Consider the following 24,814-nt stretch of genomic DNA (forward strand, 5'->3'; position numbering starts at 1 on the left):
AAAATTTCAAAGTAAATATAGTACGTATTTTGTACTATAATTTCTACTCGCATCTTCAAAAACTCCAAAACACATAACATTTGAATGCCTTAATCTGGAAAGCGACTTCTAGCGCCATCCAATATTTAATAGTTGCAATCGGTTAATAGTTAGATACTACTGCCTATAAGTGTAAATCTGTATTTCACATAGCAAAGGCGAATTTCAACCAAATTATAATGAATTTAGGGATCCCCATAGTATTATCGGGAATTCCCAGTTTATTATTTACCAAGAGGGAGAGTCAAATCTCTAATAATGAACAGGGTTACCAGACCTAGACCTAGGGAATTTTGCGCCAGCTTATCTAGGGAATTATCTAGGAGCTTATCTTTCAATTCTATGAAAAATCTAGGGAATTCTTAATATAAGACGATTTTAAAAAATCTGTTGGATTTTATAAACTTTACAAAATTGCTTATCTACATGAAAATCGTATTATTCGGGAATTCGGGGAATCACAGCGATGCGTCAAAGTTAAGGAGTGAAGAGAATATGACAGATCGATTTTTACGATTATTCCCCATTTGTTATTAAAGGCAAACAAACATCAATAAGATTATGTTATAAATCCATAATTAATCAGGGTTTCTGGGTTGTAAAATTAAATTATTGTCCATATATAAAATCCACGAGATTGTGTTCTTCTACCATTACCATGGTATAAACAATGATGTTGGCGTAAAACTCCGAGATGCTAGAATCAATTTCTATAGTTAGACTATTATTATTTATATTTTAGTTGGACACAACATTGTATCACATTGTTGAGTCGAAAAAGAACAACTCTAATACATAAATAGAAAATATAAATATATTAGATAACCACAAAAATGTTTTGATTTTTGATTTGGTGTGTCGCTTGTCAATAATAATCGATTCGATTCGATCAGCAGTTCGGTAATTTTTAATTTTGACCATTTCGGATATTGTACAGTTTGGGAGTACAATGCTAGAAGTGTACAATATTTTCCATACAATGCTAGGATTGTCGGGTTTTGCTTGTAAGGCTTGTAACATATACACAAAAATACTAGATCTACTCGCGGAGCACATCCCTAACAACACACAACATTCCAGGAATGTACTACCAAAGTTCTATCAATATTTGAATGTCCTGGACATTTAGGGAACATACGGTGAACATCTGATTAAATTATTCCTGGAATGTTACCATAAGACATTCTGTGAACATACTACCAATGTTCCTATATGTTCATTTTCAAATTCACGGCGCATGTATTTGTGCATGGTGCTTAGAGAGGGCATCACGTGACTAAAAACGACCAATGACCTCACTTCGGACTTCGGCGCTTCGGCCATCTTGGCATGCATCTTGGGCTTGGCCACCTTGCCGTGCGTGATCGTTGTTTGTTTTTTTTTGTGCTTTTTAAGAATATTTTTTAATTCGGATACTTTTATAATAACTTTAATAGTACCTATTATTAACATAGTGCATAAAATCAGTTGGAGTAGCCCACATAACAATTTCATGTTCTTAGTAGATTCATAGAACATACTTTTCAGAAAAAGTATATACTTAGAATATGCGTAATTACCATTGCGAATGTGCAGAGCATATACTGAGTATATACTACATTACAGTACTTAAACGTTCTATGTATATACTTAGAATGTAGTACCGCACTTCTTTTCAGTATATACCAAGAACATACTTTTTAGAAGATTCTAAGGAGGTGCTATAAACCTTCTATTTATATACTTAGAATGTACTATCGCACATATTTTTAGTATATGGGAAAAATATTCCAAGGAAGTGCTATATACCTTCTAGTTATATACTTAGAATGTACTATCGCACATATTTTTAGTATATCGGAAGAATATTCCAAGGAAGTGCTATATACCTTCTATGTATATACTTAGAATGTACTATCGCACATATTTTTAGTATATGGGAAGAATATTCCAAGGATGTGCTATATTTCTCAGAAGATGTTTTCAACATCACCCAATCTCATCCTAGGTTCTACTAATATATTATATTTACATATTCTAATTGCATATGAGAATGTAGTTATTACATTCTATAATATTACGTAAAAAGTAAGTATAAAATATATAAACTTTAGTTAGTTATATAGGTACTTATGTATAATAAATATTATATGGGTAAGTAAAGTAGCCTATATATAAAATATAAGTAATATATTTAATTATTATGTGCACATCAAAATAAAAATGCTGCTTATATAATTATATAATAGCGAAATATATATAATATGTATGTAAATTACTAAAATTTATAGGTATCTATATACATTATACATACTTTTACTTACTAGGTAGTTAGGAAATATTGAAGTACCAATATGAATTTATTATTTTCAAGCTGCTTTTTATGTTCTTAAAAATGTTTTAATATTTGTAACTAGAAATACTTTGTCTTAACTCGCTTCGTCCTAAACTGTACTGGAAACTATTTTCATATTTTGCCCTTTTGTTACCTATCCCCTTCCCTTGTGCAGGTATAAAATATGCAATGCAAGTGTCAGAATGACAATGAATGGCCGTTTCCGAATTCCCGAAAATTATAGGTATATGGTATAAACTCAATCAAAATGGTATATTCATTTCAATTGAAAACGAAACGAAAATTTCTCATTTTTCTTCAATAGAATTAAGTTTTAAACTTTTTTACCATACAATTAAAACGGTTTAAAAAAAATTAATTAGATAGTTCAGTAGTACCTACCAAAATACCTAAATTTTATTAATTATTCTTAACGCGAAGTTGATAATCTATAGTCTAACATTATTCTTCTTCCTATAGGTACATACAGTATATTCTTTTTAAGATATTTTAAAAGTATATACAAGTATGTGTTAAGCATATACTTTTGCATATACTTACGCATATACTAAGCATATTCGATTAGGGTATATTCTAAGAATAAACTTTTACGAACATTCCGAGATACTATATACGTACACGAATGTGCTCAGTATATTCGGTGCAAGAATATTCTTTGAAGCACGTGCAAAGAACATGAAATTTAGAATGTTTTTTATGGTACATGCTATGCTTGTACTACGCATATACTAAAAAGGATATACTTCGACGAATGTTGGTAGGATATGCTTAGAACATGATGCGAACATCATTGTTATGTGGGAGCAGAAGCAATGTAGATAAAAAATCTGCAGGAATAACGTTTCAAAGGTTAGTATATGCAAATATGTAAACAAAGGCATGCCCCTATTTCAGGAAATATCCATTTATTATTTTAATAATTAAGCCACAAACTTGCTTATTCCTAGCTAAAATAGTAAATAGAGATAATAACAAACGGATTATTCGTAAAATTAATTTTTTTTTGCTTTTTTGCTAATGTATGCGTTTATAAACAGGATGGTAGACCACACACTATAATAGTACCAACTAATGAATACACAGTATGAATAGTATAGTCGGTTCGCTAAACTTAGTCTCAGACACAACTGGCTAGTGATTTTAGTAAATAATTTTGACAATTTGGTAAAATTGGCAAAAAAAGAATAACTAAATAGTTAGTAATTTTGGCAAAATTGGCCAAAAACAAAAAAATTACCTACTAAAATCACTAGCCAGATGTGTCTAGGGAAACGACTATACTAATAAACAATTTCTAAGCTGCTTTTTATAATATTTTGTTAGTTCATTAATCATATTTTTTATTTAAAACTAAAATTTGTTAATAATGCTCAGTAATGCATATATTTTGTATTTTTAGCTTTCCAGAAGATCCTGCGAAGAAGGCATGAAGTATTGATCAGATTTGTTAATAGAGCAGTATGTTCAAAACATTTTTAGGAAAAGATATTGACAGAACTTCACTTTCAACTGTTCGTTTGAGAGACTGTGCTGTTCCAATAGCTTATATCACGCAGGTAATATGCTTAACCCAATTAATAATACAATTACAATATACAGTTGGAAAAATTAAAGAATAGGGCTTTTCATTTACAGTCATTTGTTTCGAGCTTCTGTCATATGTCGTATAATCCGTGTTGTATTAATATTATACACAGATTATATAACATATGACAGAAGCTCGAAACAAATGACAATCAATGAAAAGCCCTATAGGGCTTTGTTCATTGTCATTTGTTTCGAGCTTCTGTCATGTGTCACGCAGTGGCGGCTCGTGATTTTTACAATAGGGGAGGCTATACCTAACTGCAAAATATCTAGACAAATTTGCACTAGCAAAAAAATGCGCCAAAAAATGTAATTTAAGGCCCCATCTTTTGACCATTTTTTATTTACATTTCATAATATCATCCTAATTCATAATTTCATGATATTATCATTTTAAAAATAGTTAGTCTAATAGTAAAAGTTTAATACCAAAGTTTGTGTCGTTTATTTGTTAACAATTCCATCCATTTGTAAATAGATACCTATGCATATCAAAATAAATACAGATTTGAAGTTTTGCAGTCCATACATAATGAAGCTTCAAATTTTTTAAGATACTCAACTGAATTTTTTTAATTCTAAACGCGGCCTACTGCCTACTGCGAATTCAAAAACACGATAAATTACCGATATTTTGCTTTGAGTTAGAGATATCGGAAAAAGTTATTTGAGCAAGTTGTTCCAAATATTATTATAACCCCTCATACCAAATTTCATAACAAAATTCGCACTTTTAAATTTTTCATTATTTTTAGTCAGGACCCTAAAATTCGTTGTTCCGAGACGCACCCAACCACCCAACGGAGCTGAGAAGGTACTCTGCCTCCCTTCGTATATCTCCGGGCAGCGTGTGATGGCGCCGTAGATGCCACTGTTAGGAGACCGGGTCTTCTTAAACGCCTGCTGCGCTGCACGGAGCATTAGCAATGGAGAATGCTGGGCTTCTCGGCTCCGTTCGTGCATCTCGGGATAACCCAGGGTCCTGCCTACAATAATATGTAATCAAACTGAGACGCGAGACGCGATCATGCGTTCTAATGCTAATGCTCCGTACGTATGGATAATTAGTGATAATATGGAATTTACACGTTGTATAATAGTGAGAGTAATTATTGTTGTTTTCGCGATTCATGATAAACAAAACAGTATAGAGTGTGTAAAAAATTTATGGGGAGGCTGAGCCTCCCTTGCCTCCTCTGACGAGCCGCCACTGGTGTCACGTATATTAATATATCTACGTCATACGTCTTTGGTTTGTATCATTGGTTATATCAATAACGTATGACGTAGATATATTAATATTATGTGACACACGACAGAAGCTCGAAACAAACGACTGTGAATGAAAAGCCCTATAACCATGAACGATCACATCAATCACTTATTTTGTATTTGCTGTCTTTTTCTATAAATCACAAACGTTTGTTATAGAAAAAGATCATCATCATCATCATCATTGGCTCGACAGCCCTTTCTGGGTCTTGGCCTGTTCCAGGATTCTTCTCCACTCTGATCTGTTTCGTGCTTTTTTTTCTCCAGTTTTTTATTTTTAAGGTTTTTATATCATTTTCTATTTGTTCTAAAATAGAAAAAGATAGCAAATACAAAGTAAGTGATTGATGTGATCGTTCATGGGTATAGGGCTTTTCATTCGCAGTCATTTGTTTCGAGCTTTTGTCATGTGTCACATAATATTAATATATCTACGACATACGTTATTGGTATATACAATAATACAAACCAAAGACATATGACGTAGATATATTAATATTATGTGACACATGACAGAAGCTCGAAACAAATGACAATCGATGAAAAGCCCTATTCTTTCATTTTTCCAACTGTAGATACCGTTGCTCTTCATTATCTACATCAGAGATCTAAGTTGACAATGTTGCCCAATTACAAAAAATTTTTGAATTCATTTTAAGTCCAATGTATCACATAATTATTGCGAAGTAGATTATACAAGAAAACAGATTAATATTGAATGTAAATAAATAAAAACATCAGAAATAGAAAACAAGAATTAAGTTATAATCTTAAGTTAAAGTAAATAATAAAAACAATAAATATAATAAAACAAAATACTTATTTGTTTGTGAAAAAGCTATTTCTTTGTGGCATTTTTGTAATTATTGTAACTATTTTAATGGGGAAATAAGCCACAATTTACTTGAAAAAATAACTTTATTATGGTTTCTACTTCCACATCGGACGTCGTTGTCAAAATACAAAATGTTTTATTATTTTCTTTATTAAATATTATTTATTATTTATTTAAATATTATTTAATTTATTATTTATTTTATTATTATTATTATTTATGCATATTATTACCTGTAAATATTTCTTCTGATTGTTAATTGTAAAGGATAGAAAAATTACCATTTATTTTATTTTCTTTTAGAATCAGCGGAGAGAAGTGGTCTACAAAAAACCAGGAAGGAAATGGAATATGTGGCTATGAAAGGCAAAAGAAAGGTTTACAAAGCAAATGTGACACATTTTTTTATAGGAATATCAGTAAATTACATAAAAAAAAATGTATGAAAAGATTTTTTGCAATAAAAATGTTTATATTTATCAAGGATGTATTATTTGGTATGCCCACATATCGTCAGTGATGTGACAATACCTCCTATCTGTTTTTTCATGAAATTTGTAAGATAGACTAAAAACTTGGCCACCTCCTGTTTTCATATATTTTTTGACTTGTTTTGCAGTAAATTTAACTATCTATTTACTACAAAACAAGTCAGAACTTACGTATGAAAACAGGAGGTGACCTTAAAAAATGTTTTTCGTCTCCTGCAAACCTCATGAAAAAAGATATAGGAGGTATTGTCACATCACTGACGATATATTTCAGAGAATGTCTAAAAAATATACTGTGAATGTTCAAAGAACGTTCATAGACATTCATGGAATGTTCCAACAAGACATTTAGTCTAAAAAAATATACTGTGAATGTCCAAAGAACATTCATGGAATGTTCCAACATTCATGGAATGTCCCAACAAGACATTCAGTCTAAAAAATATACTGTGAATGTCCAAAGAACATTCGTATACATTCATGGAATGTTCCAACAAGACATTCAGTCTAAAACATATACTGTCAATGTCCAAAGAACATTCGTAGACATTCATGGAATGTTCCAACAGAACATTCTAAGAATATTTAAAATGCTGACACAGCACTTTCCTGGGACTTTCCAGGGACATTCGTGTGCATTTGGGGACATTCCAGGAATGTTTTCAATGTCCTGTGAGTACCTTGTAGGAACATTCCTGGAATGTTTTGTGTTATTAGGGATCCTGAATGTACCCATATGGAGAACGCCTGCGCATAAGATGTTCAGAGGGAAAATTCGACCTATCCGACGTCCAGTATTGTAATGCGCATGCGTTCCATCTCTGGATAAGTTCAAGATGTGCTCCGCGAATAGACCTATTGAAAATATATAGGGAATTCTAGGGTAATAATTGTGTGTAATAATAAATAATTGAATAATAAATTTCATAAATCTTGTACTATATTTTTTTCCAATGTACTATCCGCTGTGAGCTCGTACGTAGAGGGGATATTTACAAATTCTCGAGCGCCAGTAGTGGCAAGTCTGTAAACGTTTACCGGAAATTTGACATAAATGTCAAAGTGATTAATGTAAAATTAAAATTAAAAACATTAATTATAAAAAATATTAGTTGGTCAAAGCTGTGGTATATATTTTTACCTTAAATATACTTACGTTTTAAATACTGAATTTAAGTTTTTTTAATGTTCCGTAATATGTAATAATAATTTAATCTAAAAATCTTAGCGCCATCTACACAATAACTGTGAAAGTATCCGAAGTAAGAAATTCATATTTTATCAATAGAACGTCAAAATGATTAGCAAAATCTTAAAAAAATCGATTACAATTTAATTAATTTTTTGCGTTGTAAATGTTAAGCGATAACAATTAAATAATAAATTTAAAAATTACCGGTGAAAGATAATTCCAGTAATCCGCTAGGAGCGCCACCAGCGAAGCTCAGAGCGTATAATAATCTCCCTGCTCGTACTAACGAGCGATCCACAATTATTGGGATCAAAGCTAGCCGTGCAAAAAATTACGTATGTCTTGTTTTAATCTGAATTTATATCATTGGTTTATCAATTAATTTTGATTAACATTATAAAATATAAAAAAATCAGTCAAAGCCTAACACAGAACATTAATCAGAAATAAAAAGAATTAACAAAATTATAAGTACCTAACAATAATAAATAAAATCAAACAAACTACATAACCTAACTTTTCTTGTTTACTTGACGTACACTGCAAAGTTGACGTAAACTGGAAAGTATATCTGAATTAAGAATAGACATGAACTGTATAGCTGTCTCTGTCGTTCAAAGCCACCTATTGGCTGTGAGTTTCGAGGGTAGCGCTATCTCGCGGTTTGAAACTTATACTTTTCTGATAAAATTTATGTATGTGAAATATACAAAACGAGAAAAATAGATACTTATCTAGAAAGACACAAATTATGAACTGAAATATTATTGTAACCTGATTACTAAATGAATACACAGAATTAATAGTAAAATTAATTATGTTTTTTTATTTTATTCATTATCATTTTAATTACGTATTTTTTATGGGAAATAAGCCACAATTTTACTAAAAAATGAATTTATTAACGTTTCGAAGCCCAAATCGGGTTTCGTTGTCAAAATACAAAATACTATTAAAATAAAACAAACATGTTGTTGCTAAGTAAAAAAATTCTTCTAATAATTTATTTAATCTTACTCATTTATATTATTTATTATCATAAGCATTTGGTTGTCTTTTTAAAGACAGATCACATGCTATGATTTTTTGCAACGGATATTCTTGAGTTGGGATTGATTTCATGTAATCGAATGAACTATCTTTTAGTAAAGTCGTCCCAGGAACGCAACTCATAAATATTGGCGATATCATTTTAAAGTCTTCTACTTTAAAATGTATAATATACGTCTGAATTGCCAATATAAATGAGTCAGATTAAATAAATTATTAGAAGAATTTTTTTACTTAGCAACAACATGTTTGTTTTATTTTAATAGTATTTTGTATTTTGACAACGAAACCCGATTTGGGCTTCGAAACGTTAATAAATTCATTTTTTAGTAAAATTGTGGCTTATTTCCCATAAAAAATACGTAATTATAAAAATGCCACAAGGAAATAGCTTCAGAACAACATCATTTTAATATTTAATATATAAGTTCGTGCGACTGGATGACTGCTTACGCAAGAGACCATTGAGGAAAAGAATAAGTTTAAATGAATTATTTAACATTTTAAATGTTACCTCTGTTTATTTTTGTGTGCTTACTGATTTGCTTATTAAAATTTGTAATTTGTATGAATTGTAATTTGCTTGAATTCTATCAAAATGGATATTAAGCATTATACTGGATTCAAGTCTTATTTCCCATGATATCCAATTTCAATCAGCAACACCAAAAAAGGAAAGGATTTAGTTGATGCAGGACATGTACGCAATGTTTCCGAATATAATAAATGCATCCAGTACTGTTATATTCAGTATTTTTATATGAATCAATACAACAGCTGCAATATCTTGTTTTCTTTTTTGAAAAATCCATATTATCCGCCATTTCAGTTTATGAAGTTTATCAAATGCACAAAACAAAACTGCCAACTGCCACTAACACAGCGTTGCCACATTTTATTTAGAAAATCTACTGTAAGTTTAGCTTACTAAAATCTACTTATCAAAAACTAAAATATACTATAAAACTTTATTAATATATTTGTATATAATATAGGACTTTTTATAATAAAAATAACAGCTGACTAACTAGAAATTTTTTTTATTTAGCTAATGCCTCGACAACTAATGGGCATTGGCATGGTGATGGTACAGTGGATTTTACCAATTAGGTAGCTAGTGTTATGTGTAGTGTGTGTTGAGTAAGTGTCTTGTTACTTTGCAAAGTCGATGTCATTGTCTTTGCAGAGACGCTAATTGTATCCGAACGTCTGCGGTCCCTCCGGTGGGTACCGATCCCGCAAGGATAGAAACTATTTTCATTTATTAATTTATAATAAACGAAAAATTCTCTACCCTGGTGAGATTCGAACTCACGACCATTCGGTCCTTTCGATCCAAAGGTAGGCGCTCTTACCACTGAGCCACAGAGGGAGTTTAACTAGAAATTAATATGACTGTTTGTAAACAAAAATCAAACTTTTTTATATTTTAACTGGGGAACAAAAATGACCAACTATTATTAATTTTTATCAGTTTTATATTTAATATTTGTATATAATATTTTGTCATCCACTGATTTTAACATCTGCATGTCTGGATCATATTCTTCAAACAATTATTTCGCATTTTACATTAGAAACACGCAAACACAACATTTGTTGTTTTGCAAAGTTACATATATTATAATTAGGCCCGGTGTTTTCACCTCCGAATAAATATTTATTAGGAAGTTTATCCGGAAGATTACATGTAAATCTGTCAAATAAACCTCCGAATAACTTTTATTCGGAGGTGAAAAGACCGGGCCTCAGATATTTTAGTTTTCCATCGTTAGTTTCTAACAGGCTCACCGAATGCCAGAACTCTTCAATAACACCTGAAATAGGTACTGATTGCACTGCTACTTGACATCTGCAAGTTTGTTACACCAGAATCCAGTTTCATTTCTGTTTAATATTCATCATCTACGTCCTGGGGCTAGATTCCGTGCACTGTAGATATCTACACTTCGCTTTCTATCGATGTCAATTGTCGTGAAAATATTTGAATTTTTAGCTTTAATTGAATTATTTTCTAGTTTTGCTAGTTGATGCTGAAGTGACACTTAGTAAAACAAGAAAATATTTGAATTAAAACTAAAAATTCAAATATATTGACATTGGTAGAAAGCGGTCGGCGGTGTTAGCGATTGTACACAGAATCCCACCCCTGAATCTTATTTTCGGTAATGACATTGGGAAATTTTAACAAAATGTCTAAAAATTAATTTAGAAATGGGGTAAATACGATTAAAAAGCAAATTTTATTTTTGTCATAAGAAAATGTTGAAATATACCAAAAATCTACTAAAAATATTGCCTACTAGAATTTTTTAAAAAATATCAAAAATCTATCAAAAAAGTAGAAATCTACTAAATGTAGCAACGCTGCACTAACAGCGCTGGCCAAAACCGTCAAATCCCCTCTGCTCTACCCATGGCGCGTCATTTAAATTTATCAGATAAATGCACAAAACTGCCACTAACAGCGCTGGCGAAAGCTGTCAAATCCCCTCTACCCATCGGCTCATGGCAAATAGTGACAATAATTTTGGATCACACGTTATAATAGGGAGTTTTTGTGCACACAAATACGTAAACGTAACGCATCTTTTTGACATATACGCTTGCGCATTAATGGTTGAACTTCCGTATCGCGATACGTATTACCTAAGGTTACGGGCTGGTACGTTAGGTTCATACGCATCCCTATCGAGCCGAAAGTCACCGAATGCACACGAGGATCTTGCCCGATTATCTACCAAATGAACATTTCATCAGCGTACTACCCGTTTATAAACATTTTAAGGTTATATTGGTTATTGGTTTAGTCTATTTGAGTAAAATTATTCTGTGTTTGTAATTGGAAATTGGAACTTCATAATAGATTTAAAATTTTATTGTTTTTAAGTTGTCTATTAATCAAGCAAAACAAACAAATCTTGTATTAATTTAAGAAATACAGTGATCACCACAATTAATAACTAGATAAACAAATGACCTAGTTTCAGTAAAATTTTCAAATAAATATTACCACACTATTTACATTATACCTACTGGAATTCTGATGTAGGTATACAATAATTTACAACTAAAAAGTAGGTATAAACAAAAATAAAAAAATTTTAACCTAAGGAAAAATAATATTTTTATATTTAAATAGAAGCAATTAAAACCATACAATTTCATCATTCAATTATCTTTTTTTACATTTGTATATTAATTGTATATTGTGTGAACATTGTTTTATTTTTTTAAATGTCAACGGAATTTAAAAATGACTTTACGATTTGCTTTACGTTACGTTAAGGCAGTTACAAAAACTACCTATTTTAACATTCATCCTCTACGACACGTTAGTTGCTTTACGTATACGGAGATGCGTACGTTACGTAGCAACAAAAACTCCCTAATAGCTTCCAATGGAGTTGGCAACACTGGCTTGGAGCTTAAAAGTTACAAAACGTGACAAAACTAAGATTATGTTTGTATCGTCTTTGTCGTTTGTTTGTCGGTCCTAGTATATTTTATATTTTGCCTATTTTGGATTCATTTGGATTTTGTTGGCTGTTTTGTGTGTATTTTTTAAAACTTTTGTTTGTCATTTGTAAATTTTATAAATTTACCACAATGCAAAGTGATTATTTAAGGAAATTATTATTGGAAAATCCGCAGATGTTTTAGAAAGGTAGGCGAAACAATTTTTATTTACTATTCATTTTTCCCTAATATTTATCAATAATGATGAATTTTGCAAGCAATAACATTATTTCTTTTATTGTTTTAGATATTCATTGAAGCTGAAAATAATTGGAGATTTAATTAGATCCATATACAATTCAGTCATCAGAATTGGATTTTACAGTGCATTCCATCAATTACTGTTATAATGCTATTATAGATAGACTGGTAGAGTCTCACAGTTACTACTTTAAGCAGCAGATGAAAGCATACAAAAGCCTTCAGGCACATAAAAGCCTTCACAACTGGATTTGTTTTGAAACATTTGATGTTTTGATGATTTCTATATTATTGTTGGAAAGGTAAGTCTTTATTTTATTTATTTACCATTAAAAAATATATGGATACCGTAAAATGGGGTGTAATTGACCGCTGGGGTGAATTTGACTAAAAATTTCGAAAATGATTCGAACATGTTTATTTTTTTTTGGTTATTAATATTAGTAAATTTTATGCTAATTCTCTTCATTGTAAATGTATGTTGAACATATTTTATGTAAAATTTAAGAGTTTTTGAAGTTATACTTCTTTACGGGCGTAATGACGGTGAAATTTTATATGGGAAAACCTAGCGACCGGTCGCATGCGCATTATAACTTTGTTCTGATTGGATGTTCAAATGACATGACAAAAATTATCCAATATGGCAGCTGTGGCACAGCTGTAGGACTGTGCATGGTTTGGTTATAATGTATGCTTGTTGCGTTTTAAAATTTGTAGGAAGAGAAACAACAAACAAAAAGTTAGTTAATGGTTATACTGCCCTTTTAAATAGTTTTCATATTATATTTTTGGACTTATTTACATAGAAGAGATGATTGTTGCATGCCAATGTGAAAGCTCATCAAACTGTGCCTAGTATGAGTGCCGCAGATCTCGCTTATTCAAAGCTAAAGAATCTTTCACTGGTAAGTGTTTTATAAATAGTTGATCAAATTTTGTTATGATATTTGAACATAGCCACTTTGCACGACGCAAGTGATTGCGAAATTTATTAGTCGTTATACGGGCTCCGATACCTGCCTTGAACCTACCAAAATACATAAGTAGTATGTAATACTTTTATTTACATAATTTGATTACCATCAAAATTTCTATCAATATTCACCTAATATATTGTCTTCTTACTCTATGTTTTGTTGTATTTTTTCAATTCTAAATCATTTCAATTCAAAATCAAAATAATTTGATTTACATAAGTTAAAAATGTCAAAAGGTTAATCTGTTTAGTTAGACGATCTTCGCACATAATGACAAGCTGTCTCTGTGGCGAAGTTTTAATGCGGGTGAATCCCAATACAACGCAAATACCAGCCGCGTGGTAAGTTGGTTCGAATCCCAATAGAAACTTTTATTTTTTTATTTTTTTTTATACATTTTATGATTGTAAGTATATTTATTATATAATTTTATTTTCAGAAAATACGTATTTAGTTAAAAATTTTTCCGACAATTAATGTTCAGAAATCATTTGTGGCATTTTTAATGTGTTTTTTGGCACTGTTTTAATAAAAATGTTTGAGAAGTAGTAAGTATAAATTAATTTAATATTTAAATAAAATATAAATAAAAAGTATATTAATTTCGTTTATAATCATATAATCATATAATAGAAGTATAACTTCTTACGTGCGTACAAAGTACACACACATTCATTTTTTTCTTGTATAAGTATACCAAAAAGCAGCCTCGAAATGATTAACTTAATTTGTAAGAAAATAAATACTCTTAAACTTTCTTATAAAAATCATTATACTAAAAATATTATTGGCAACTGTTGGTAATATTTCAACGAATCATTAACTGTAGATAAAAATACCAGTTACTAATTTTGAATAAATTTTTAAGTTTCGTTACAATCTTCAAATTTGTCAACTTATGCACTTTTCGCTTAAATTTGGGGCGAAGTTGACCGCCGGGGTGAAGATGTCCATCAGGTCAAAACTTGCAGGATCTACATTGAATCGACGCTGCTATTTGTTTCGTAGTTTGAAACACGGACGGGAGCTGACGAGTAAAATATTTTTAAAGATAATTACCTACTTATCGACAATAAATTTGTAGAATTTAGGATAAGAGGAGACCATGAACTTGCAGACATTTAATTACTGTGGAAACAGAATACTTTCACATTAATAATATAGAAACAAATTCATGGATTATAATAGAATATCAAACTAAGAAGAATATTAAACATTTTGCAGGACGAATTTCAGCGATTAAAGATGAGGAAGCTAATGTTAATTTTCTAAAACTCTCAAAATTGGGAAAATTTATATGGCCTGATATTCTTGACGAAGACAATATTCTTCTAAGTAACATAATAAAAGTATTAAATGCGCCAAAAATTTGCCGAAGAGGCGAGCTGTGATATGTTTTGGACTTTTCTGCATATAATTTTAAATAAGTAACTTTCTTTATGTAATAAAAAGTTAATTAAAATGTTTATTTTAATTTAAAATCATTTTAGTGTGTTTATCTTCACACCAGTTAACTAAAAATCATTTTTATTAAGTAAAACCATAGACCAAAGAAGCAATTTATTTTTTCTAAGTTTGGTTTTTTAAAATACCTGTTGTTTTTTCTACTAAAATTAAAGTTAAGACCTATACACATTATGCAAAAATATATGATATATTTTATTTTGTTATCTAGAAAATATCTTTAGTTGAAGTTGAAAAATGGTCAACTACACCCCATTTTACGGTAACAGTATTAGTGTCTTTCGGATAAATGGGTTTTAAATATTAGATTTATTTATGTTTATATATCTGTATGAAACCAGACATATTGTCGTCCTAATTTGTAAACTGTGTAACTCCGTATTTCTCTGAAAATGAGTTATTACTGCCATTTATTTGAAAAAATCCCTACTTGTTTAAAAAAGGATGCACATGCATATTTTTACCAGAAGAGTAAATAGTGACATCTTCGTATACACCGATCTCCCTTGCAGCAAATTTAGTACGAAAAATATGTAACTCCCCAGTTTGTCATACCACACGATTGACCTCACTGATTAGAAAGTGATATTTTCAAGAAAGAGTTGGTGGTAAATAATATTAATATACTCATTAAACAAAATAGGTACAAATGTTAGTACCTATCTATAAAATATTCCATTTTAGCATTCTATCTTTAAAAATGGGAGATACATAGTATTCGCATTAGTCATATTTAGAGAAATAATTTTTTGTGCCTCTGTAAAATTTGGATAAATGGAGTTACACAGTTTACAGATTAGGTCGACGACATGTAATTGCTATGATAGAAAAGAGAATAATAAACAGTCATGATTGTTTGTTCTAAAATTATATTATATGAATGTCTGATTTTAAAATATTCTCAATCATTGTAAATAACGCAAATACTCTAATGAAAATAAATTTTTGTAGTTGAAGCCAGTTCCAATGGCACAGCAAATGCACATTGTATGTGTATTGCCGATAATAGTGAAGTTTGCAGCCATATTGCAGCAATCTTATTTGCAGCTGAGTATGCCCACAGCAAGACAGAAGAAGAAGAACCCAATGCATGTACAGATGTTACAGCTATGTACATTCTCTGGTGAAAAACTAATGAGTTTTCAAGCTGTTCGGTCAGAGTGATTGTTGCGCTCTCTAAATGAACTGAAATATAAGACAGCTTTGGCTTCATGTTGCAGTGATATGAAAATGGTTAGTCATTTTTAATTATAATGTACTTCTTCATCATGAGTATTTATGTATAGGGCTTTTCATTCACAGTCATTTGTTTCGAGCTTCTGTCATGTGTCACATAATATTAATATTATATCTATGTCATACGTTATTGGTATATACCAATGATACACACCAAAGACATATGGCGTAGATATATTAATATTATGTGACACATGACAGATGCTCGAAACAAATGACAGTCGATAAAAAGCCCTATTAGTCTTTTAAGTGTGTATTATCAGATATCACATGTAAATTGTTTTTATCATTTTAATTTGGTCATTACAGTCCCTTAATCAAAAAATATATTTTTCAGGTGTCTGTGGATCTTTTTGTATGCAAAAATTTGTAATAATTATTTGAAATCATTTTGAGGATTATAAGAGTATGGAAATATATGTGAGAACACAGACTATTATAGTTTTGTCCTATTTTTTATCATTCAATTGTCTTCTTTAAAATTTATAAATATAAAGCAGATAGTTTTCATTGCAATTCAATATATTGGGTCTTATTTGTATGTATTCATTTTTGACTAAAGGCTGTATGACACTATACATTTTCTTGTATCATTTCTAATATCGTTTCTGATATGTCAAAAAAATGCATAGTGTCATACACAGATACAAGAAACGATACAAGAATTTGAGTCAGACACAGATTCTTGTACAAGAACTGCGCCAATTTCTGCGCAAAGAGCAAAAACGTAAAACCTGCTGGTAAAACATCTAAAATGTCATAATTACTTACTCATAATGGCGGCTGAAATGAAAATGGGATCATGTATTGATGAGTTTATTTGTGTTTTTGTAGGTATTATTTATAAATCTTATATTGATACTTAATATACTGTTTGGTATGGACTACTGTTCTACTAATAACCATATATTTAGCTCCTAGTAAATTTCAAACTATAAATTTAGGTTTCATGGTGCATAATTTTTTACAAAATACAATAGCTCCTAATTTGGATCAAATTGAAGATAATTCTAATGCAAATATTTTAGCACAAATTCAAAACAAAATAAAAACACAAATAATCAACCTCAAACAGTCAACGTAAAATTCTGGTTAACATTAAAATGTTAATTAAAAGTTTATAAATTTTATAAAATCCTTAAAATCAGCTGTAGATGCAGTACTACCATAACGTGACATGGGGTGACAAACAAAATATCGACCAATCACGTGCCGAATTTCTTACAATTTTCGATACAAGAACTTGCATAGTGTCATACAGGGCACAAAGGTACGTACAAGAAACGATACAAGAAAATGTATACAAGAAACGATATCAGAAACGATATATATAGAAAGGTACGATTCCGATAACGACTGCAGACAGCAACTGCAAACATCAGTTGCAGTTCTCGGCGTTATGGACGTTACTACTTTGCACTATTTATCTGTATATGAGACTGATTCCGACATCTGACTGCAACTGCTGTCCGGCAGAACGTCAGTTGCTAATAATTATGCAAATTATTAGTGCAAAATAATGACGTCTGTCATGGTGACAACTGTAACTGCCATCTGCAGTCGTTGTCGGAATGGTACCTTTAAAGTGTGTGGTATAATTATAATAATTATATATATTATATATGTCGGTCTTGACGGTCCAGTTAGCTGGGGCTCAGTCGATCGACAAGTTTAGTGGATTTGCGATTTGCGGTCGCTGGTTCGAGCCTCAGCTAGGTCATGAAATTTATAAAAAGGCCAACGCCGTAGTATAAAACTCAATAGAGTCTACGGCTTGGTCTGGAATAAACTGGCGTCTGATCGGCCTATGGAGGAGCGGTACTGGAAGGGATAAGGGCTTCCGGCTTGGTGATACTCCTCCATAGATCCCTACCGAAGGGCGTTGACGCCTAAGAACGGTGTATACATACATATATATTATATATAACTTAAATGGTTTAAACTTAAGTTTGTTATTACATTGTGACTTAAATGTTTAATTTGTTAATAAATGATTATTAGTTTATATGTTGTTTCATTTTTGACACAGTAAATACTTATAATATAAAAAGTGAAAATTCTATGTATGTTATATATTAGGGTGGGCCGAAAAAAATTTTTATTTTTTTTTCTTATTGCTATACCGAAAAAAACTTGTCTCTATTATGGGTTATCAAAATGCAAAAAAGAAAAAAAATATATATACCTAACCCCCAGCTAGCGCAACGCATCTGAACTTTCGAAATTTCACTAAAATCATGAGTTTTTGTAATTTTTTTTTGAACATCCTAATAACTGCATATTGGGCTGCTATAGTGATATCCCTTTACATTAGAGTTTTAAAAATACAATAAATAATTGGATAAGTATAATTTTATTAATCTGAGGTAGCGCAACGGACACGAAAATGACGCATCTTACAGTCGAGTGCAGATGAGCTGTGCGTTCGGGGAATGGGTTGGCACTGAGCCGAGCTTCCCCCACTTATACTCTCTACACCCACAATGCACTGGAAGCAGCCTCAACGATCATGTTTTTTCATGTTCTCTGTTACTCGGCAGTTTACGTCAGCAGATTCGTTTAAACTTACGTGTATTAGCTGTGAGTTGATAGTGCAAACTGTTTTTATAATTTTTTGAGTGAAGTTTGTAAATTCACGTGCGTGATGGCTGCCAAGAAAATAACTCGCAGTGATTTTGATTGCCCATTGTTTAACTACCCGAGGGAATTGCGTGTGAGTAAGCTTCCAACTTTCCAAGATGTCCTTCGGAGCTGTTTCCACGAACAGTACCTTCTAGCATTAGAAAGTAACAAGCCTGTAAGTTTCTCTCAGATATCTAATATTGTCGCTCCAAAAGTAAAAGCCGTCTTTGACAAAGCATCAATACCAACAGTGACGCCCTACAGAATTGTTCAATTAATAAATTCATATCACGTTAGCTACCGTAATCTAATGAAGTCCTTTAAGCGTGACAAGGAAAAAGACAAGTACAAAGAGAAAATTGAGGAATTCAAACAAAAGGCTTTATCACTCTTTGATGTATCTGCATGTAAATGTAAAATAGCATACTCCTGCAACTGCAAAAAGGTCCCGGAGATCTGTGAGTGCCCTATATCAATTTCATGTAAATGTGAAAAAGATAAAAAAATTCCGGTGCTTGAACTTAAGTTTATGTATTTCCAAAGAAATCTTGGACAAGGAAAAATTGGAAATTTAGACAAGAAGGAGTCGAAAAAAATTACCAAAAGACTGCAACGTAAAGAAAAAAAAAATCAGGTTATGTCGTCTAACATCCCACTAGTTTCACATTCGCAGCCTTCATGCTCTAAGGATGCAACAAAACCAAGAATAGCTTCAGATGAAAGCTCAATGGAAGAGGAAGAGTCTGATAGTTCCGGTGACAACTATATTCCTATTCCGAGCAAACAACCGATTTGGTGTTTCGAACAGGGCAACAGCTGCTATTGCCTCCAGTGTAATGCATGACGTTGGTCTTGCAACGAAAGAGGATGATTCCCTCATAATTGATAAGAATAAGGTTAGGAGGGAAAAAAATTTATGCAGATCAAATCTCCAAGATACGATAAAAAAAGAACCAAACTTGATACAAGGGCTATACTTTGATGGTCAAAAGGATAAAACTTTAAAAATTGATGAAGTTAATAACAAGTGTTTCAGAAGAAGTGCAAAAGAGGAACACTTTTCAATTATTAAAGAACCTGGCTCGATTTATGTTGGCCATGTGACGCCATCTACTGGAACTTCGAAGGACATTGCTAGTGCTATATTGGACTACTTGAATGAGTCAAATTTTTCGCTCGATGAGCTTGATGTAATTGGATGCGATGGTACCGTCACAAATACAGGCTGGAAAACCGGTGTAATTCGTACAATCGAGGAAAAAATAAAAAGACCGCTGCAGTGGGGAGTTTGCCTTTTGCATTTGAACGAATTGCCGTTCAGGCACTTGTTTCAAACTTTGGACAGTGAAACGACTGGCCCAAAATCTTTTAGTGGTCCTATTGGCTCACAACTCAGAAATTGTGAAAAACTTCCAGTAGTAAAATTTCAAATCATTGATTGCGAGATTCCAGACATCGATAGCAAAATCTTAAGTAAAGACCAACAATATCTCCTGGATGTAAGTTTGGCTATCAAGTCAGGCACCTGCACAATAGACTTCGCAATTCGTGAACCAGGTCCTATCTCCCATTCCCGATGGCTGACAACAACGAACAGAGTTCTTCGTCTTTATATGAGCGTTGAAAGTCCCTCTGAAGAACATCTTATTTTGGTACAATTTATACTTAAATCTTACATGCCTGTATGGTTTAAGATAAAAAAAGTAAGTACCTTACAGATGGACCAAAACATGTTTTTAATTTAATAAAATCTTCACGATTCCTTCCAGAAAACTTGATAAAGGTGGTTGATCCAGTAATTGAAAGGAATGCGTTCTTCGTGCATCCAGAAAACTTGCTCCTCAGTATGATTGTTGATGAAAGGGCCCATATCAGAGAGTTGGGGCTTAGAAGAATCATAAAATCAAGGACCGTAGCTTCCAATAAAAAGCTAGTCCGAACTTTTAAACCCCCAAAACTCAACTTCCAGGCCAACGAATATTATGAAATTATTGATTGGACTACTACTGCTATTTCTCCACCACCGTTGTTGCGAAGAGTATCTGACGAAGAAATGTGGGCCAAAATTTCAACTGCCAACACACCAGAAGAATGGAATTTCCGTGTCACACGCAAGCGGTGGAGCGCTGTGTGAAATTGGTAACTGAAGCCTCCTCAAAACTCGTTGGTGCCAAGAACAGAGATGGATTCATAAGAACAACGCTACTATCAAGAGTTTCAATGCCAAGTTTTTCAAGCAAGCAAGATTTTAAAGTTCCAAACATTTAACGGACTATTCTGTGAGTCTGGGAATTGACAATTCGTAAATTTTGTAATTAATAAACTCATTTGGATAAATGTAAATTGCCTATTTATTTATTTTTCCTACAGGTTCCATCAACATTATATTTCTAAAAATAACACATGAGTAGTGGGTTTAAAAAAATTAGTTGCTGCACTACACTATAAAAGTGGTTAGCACTCGAAAAGTGATCAATTAACTATATTGAAGGCCTTGCGCTACCTAAAATTAAAAAAAAAAAGTAATATTTCAATAACTCATTGTGTTTTTATAACTATAATATAAATGATTTTCACTATAGCAGTTCAATATCTAGCTGTTTGGATATTTAAAAAAAATGGTAAAATCCTGTGATTTTAGTGAAATTTCGAAAGTTCAGATGCGTTGCGCTAGCTGGGGGTTAGGTATATATTTTTTTTCTTTTTTGCATTTTGATAACCCATAATAGAGACAAGTTTTTTTCGGTATAGCATTAAGAAAAAAAAAATAAAAATTTTTTTCGGCCCACCCTATTATATATGTTGCATTGAGGATATTGTAATTCTATGCATTTTAACAAGCCTTCCATTTGGTTTTCCTTAAATGGAAAAATTGCAATACTAACAATGCCCATACGAATAATTGAATGGGCCTGCCGAATAATGTTGTAAACGCCACATGGTTTGTTTTTGAGAAGTCAAAGAAAAAGTTTTAATATTGTGATGATGGTGAGTTTATACATTTTAAGGGTTAGTAATACAGTTTTTAAATACAAAATACAAACTGTATTACTCACCTTTAAAATGTATAAACTCACCATTATCCCAATATAAAACTTTTTCTTTGACTTCTCAAAAACAAACCATGTGGTGGACCCATTCAATTATTGTGTATTTCTAAAACCATAAAATGAAAATTAAATCTAAAAAACGACGCAAAATCGACGTAAAAACTACGTTTTTTATATCACATATTTAAAACGTGATAAAAATGACGTGACTTATGGTGGGACATATTCACGTGATCTTCGACGTCGAAAAAACGTGATAAACTGACGTCGTTTGGTGATAATTATGAAGTTTTTTCAACGTTTTATAAACGTTATTTGGTTGCCTGGGAGGTAACGGAAAAATTTCATGTCTCTTTTTTAAAACTCTAAAACTATTTAAATCGTGAACCTGGTCCACCCATTTTTCTGTAAAAACCAAAAGACATGGCCAACAATACAGTCTATTTTTCTTGCAACCACATAACCAAGGATTTTCACTGTACCAACTAAATTTAAAATATCGAGCTAATTTTTTAAATTCCTCTTTCATTTTCAATAATCTCATTTTATTTTTCAATCAGAATTACTTTTCAAGTAGTTGATCGATTACGCAGCGACACTGATCCATGGTGAACTGCACGCACACTTTTTATTATAGGTACTGTTAGCAAATTTAAATCTGGTAACAGCCCTACTGATATACACAGCGCGCTTACGCCCATCGCTCCTTAAAAATTTTCACATTAGCCGCCCGAGCGACAGCGAGATAACCATTCATTGTCACCACAAACGAGACTGGTAACAGAATCCCACATAACAATTTCATGTTCTTAGTAGATTCAGAGAACATACTTTTCAGAAAAAGTATATACTAAGAATATGCGTAATTACCATTGCGAATGTGCATAGCACATACTGAGTATATACTACATTATAGTACTTAAACGTTCTATGTATATACTTAGAATGTACTACCGCACTTCTTTTCAGTATATACTAAGAATATACTTTTTAGAACATTCCAAGGACGTGCTATAAACCTTCTATTTATATACTTAGAACGTACTACCGCACATCTTTTTAGTTTATACTAAGAACGTACTTTTTAGAATATTCCAAGGAAGTGCTATAATTTATAGCACTTCCTTTATTTATAGCCTATAAATCTTCTATTTATATACCTACTTAGAACGTACTACTGCACATCTTTGTATTAGAAGAATATATTTTTAAGGATATTCTAAGAAAGTGCTGTCAAGTGCTATATTGCTCAGAAGTATGTTTTCAGCATCACCTAATCTCATCTTAGGTTCTAAGTACTGGTTCTACCAAATACCTATTATATTTACATATTTTAATGGCAAGTGAGCATGTAGTTAGCACCTACATTCTGCAATATTACTTAAAAAGTAAGTACATATTTATAAATTTTAGTTGTCTATATAAACTATTATATTATAATATTTAGCTAAACTAAACTAAGTATGAGTAACTAAAATTTATATACTTATATGTACTTACTTATATGTACTTATTAAAGAATATTGAGTTACCAAAATAGATTATACCTATTTTGAAGCACCGCAAACAGTCGTACTTCAACAGCGTAGGTAAGAACATCGTTAAAGTACAGAACAATTATTAATAGTGTAGTAGTAATATTAATTATTATTTAATAAATATAGTTAGAAGTATAAGGATATTGTGAGTTCCTAGTGCAATTATATGGAGGTGGATAGTGAGGGGAAACCCCCTCCTCAACCAGATCCTGGAGAAAATATAGGTCCTGCAAATCAGATAAGTGGTTCAAATAATTTAAATTTAGTTATAGATTCTCCTTTAATAAATAAACATGCAAATGATCAAAACAATAAAAATCAGTTTGTATCGAAAGAAAATTTTGTTGATTCTAGTTTAAATCCAACATCGAGTTTATCGGTTTCTAATGATAACGATAAAAAAGGTAAAACAACATTCTTTTATCAGTCTACGGATACGGCTCCTTTTCAAATTTATATTGAAAACAATACGGATAATTATACAGGGCAGTTAAATGCAATAAAAATTGGAGAAATAATATTAATATCGTATCCGCAATTAGATAATAAAATAAAACAAATACAGTCTATAGGGAAAAATCGTATTCGGGTATTGTTAAAAGATTATTTAAGTGCTAATATATTAATAAAATCACACATTTTAAAAAATAAAAATTTGTCTGCATACATTCCTAAATTTTTAATATTTCGTTTGGGAATTATTAGACACATTGATAAAGATTTACCAGTTGATTATTTGAAAAATAAAATTAGGGCCTATGATTTTCATCTTAAATTTGAAGTTGAATTTGTTAATAGAATGAATCGAAAAATAAAAAATTCAAATAACGAAATAGAATTAATACCCACAAGTACCATTTTGGTTTCTTTCAAAAGTCAAACTCTACCTAAGTATGTAGAAATAAACAAGGTGCTTTACGAAGTAGAAGTTTATAAACAAAGGGTTGTAATGTGTAATAATTGTTATCGTTACGGACATATTGGGAAGCAATGTCGCTCTAAAATAAGATGCTTGAAATGCTCTCAGACTCATGACACAGTAACCTGCTCATCAGAAGAAGTTACAGTAAAATGTTTTTCTTGCAATGGAAACCATTTTACAAACGATTTTAGTAGATGCCCAGAATATAACAGACAAGAAAAAATTAAGCAAATTATGTCACAGTCAAATTGTTCCTTCAAGGATGCCAATAGTAGTGTTCCTAAAAAAAGTTACGCTGATATAGTATCTAAGCATTTAACTACAACCACAATTGATAATAAAATAGTTAATTCAAATCTAGAACAAAATTCATTATTAGATGCAGTTAATGTTCATCTACCGTCTACATCGTCCAAGTCATTTCCACCAATATCGTACCAGTCCAATACGCGACTTATTTCTCAACGATCAAATCCACATT

At 31.4% G+C, this 24,814-nt stretch overlaps 2 long non-coding RNA genes across 2 annotated transcripts; both read left to right on the plus strand.

Annotated features, from left to right (window-relative positions):
* Nucleotides 1-2,334: 2,334 nt before the first annotated feature.
* On the plus strand, nucleotides 2,335-6,545 carry LOC126888487 (uncharacterized). The gene is made up of 3 exons (XR_007699579.1): nucleotides 2,335-3,223; nucleotides 3,774-3,930; nucleotides 6,372-6,545. It is a non-coding gene; the product is annotated as an uncharacterized LOC126888487 (long non-coding RNA).
* A 5,751-nt stretch (nucleotides 6,546-12,296) lies between these two features.
* Nucleotides 12,297-18,206, plus strand: LOC126888486 (uncharacterized). Its single transcript, XR_007699578.1, has 3 exons — nucleotides 12,297-12,468; nucleotides 12,568-12,823; nucleotides 15,917-18,206. It is a non-coding gene; the product is annotated as an uncharacterized LOC126888486 (long non-coding RNA).
* The last annotated feature ends 6,608 nt before the right edge of the window (nucleotides 18,207-24,814 follow it).

The sequence above is a fragment of the Diabrotica virgifera genome, chromosome 7 (assembly GCF_917563875.1).
Source record: "Diabrotica virgifera virgifera chromosome 7, PGI_DIABVI_V3a".
In the NCBI taxonomy this organism is placed as follows: Eukaryota; Metazoa; Arthropoda; class Insecta; order Coleoptera; family Chrysomelidae; genus Diabrotica; species Diabrotica virgifera.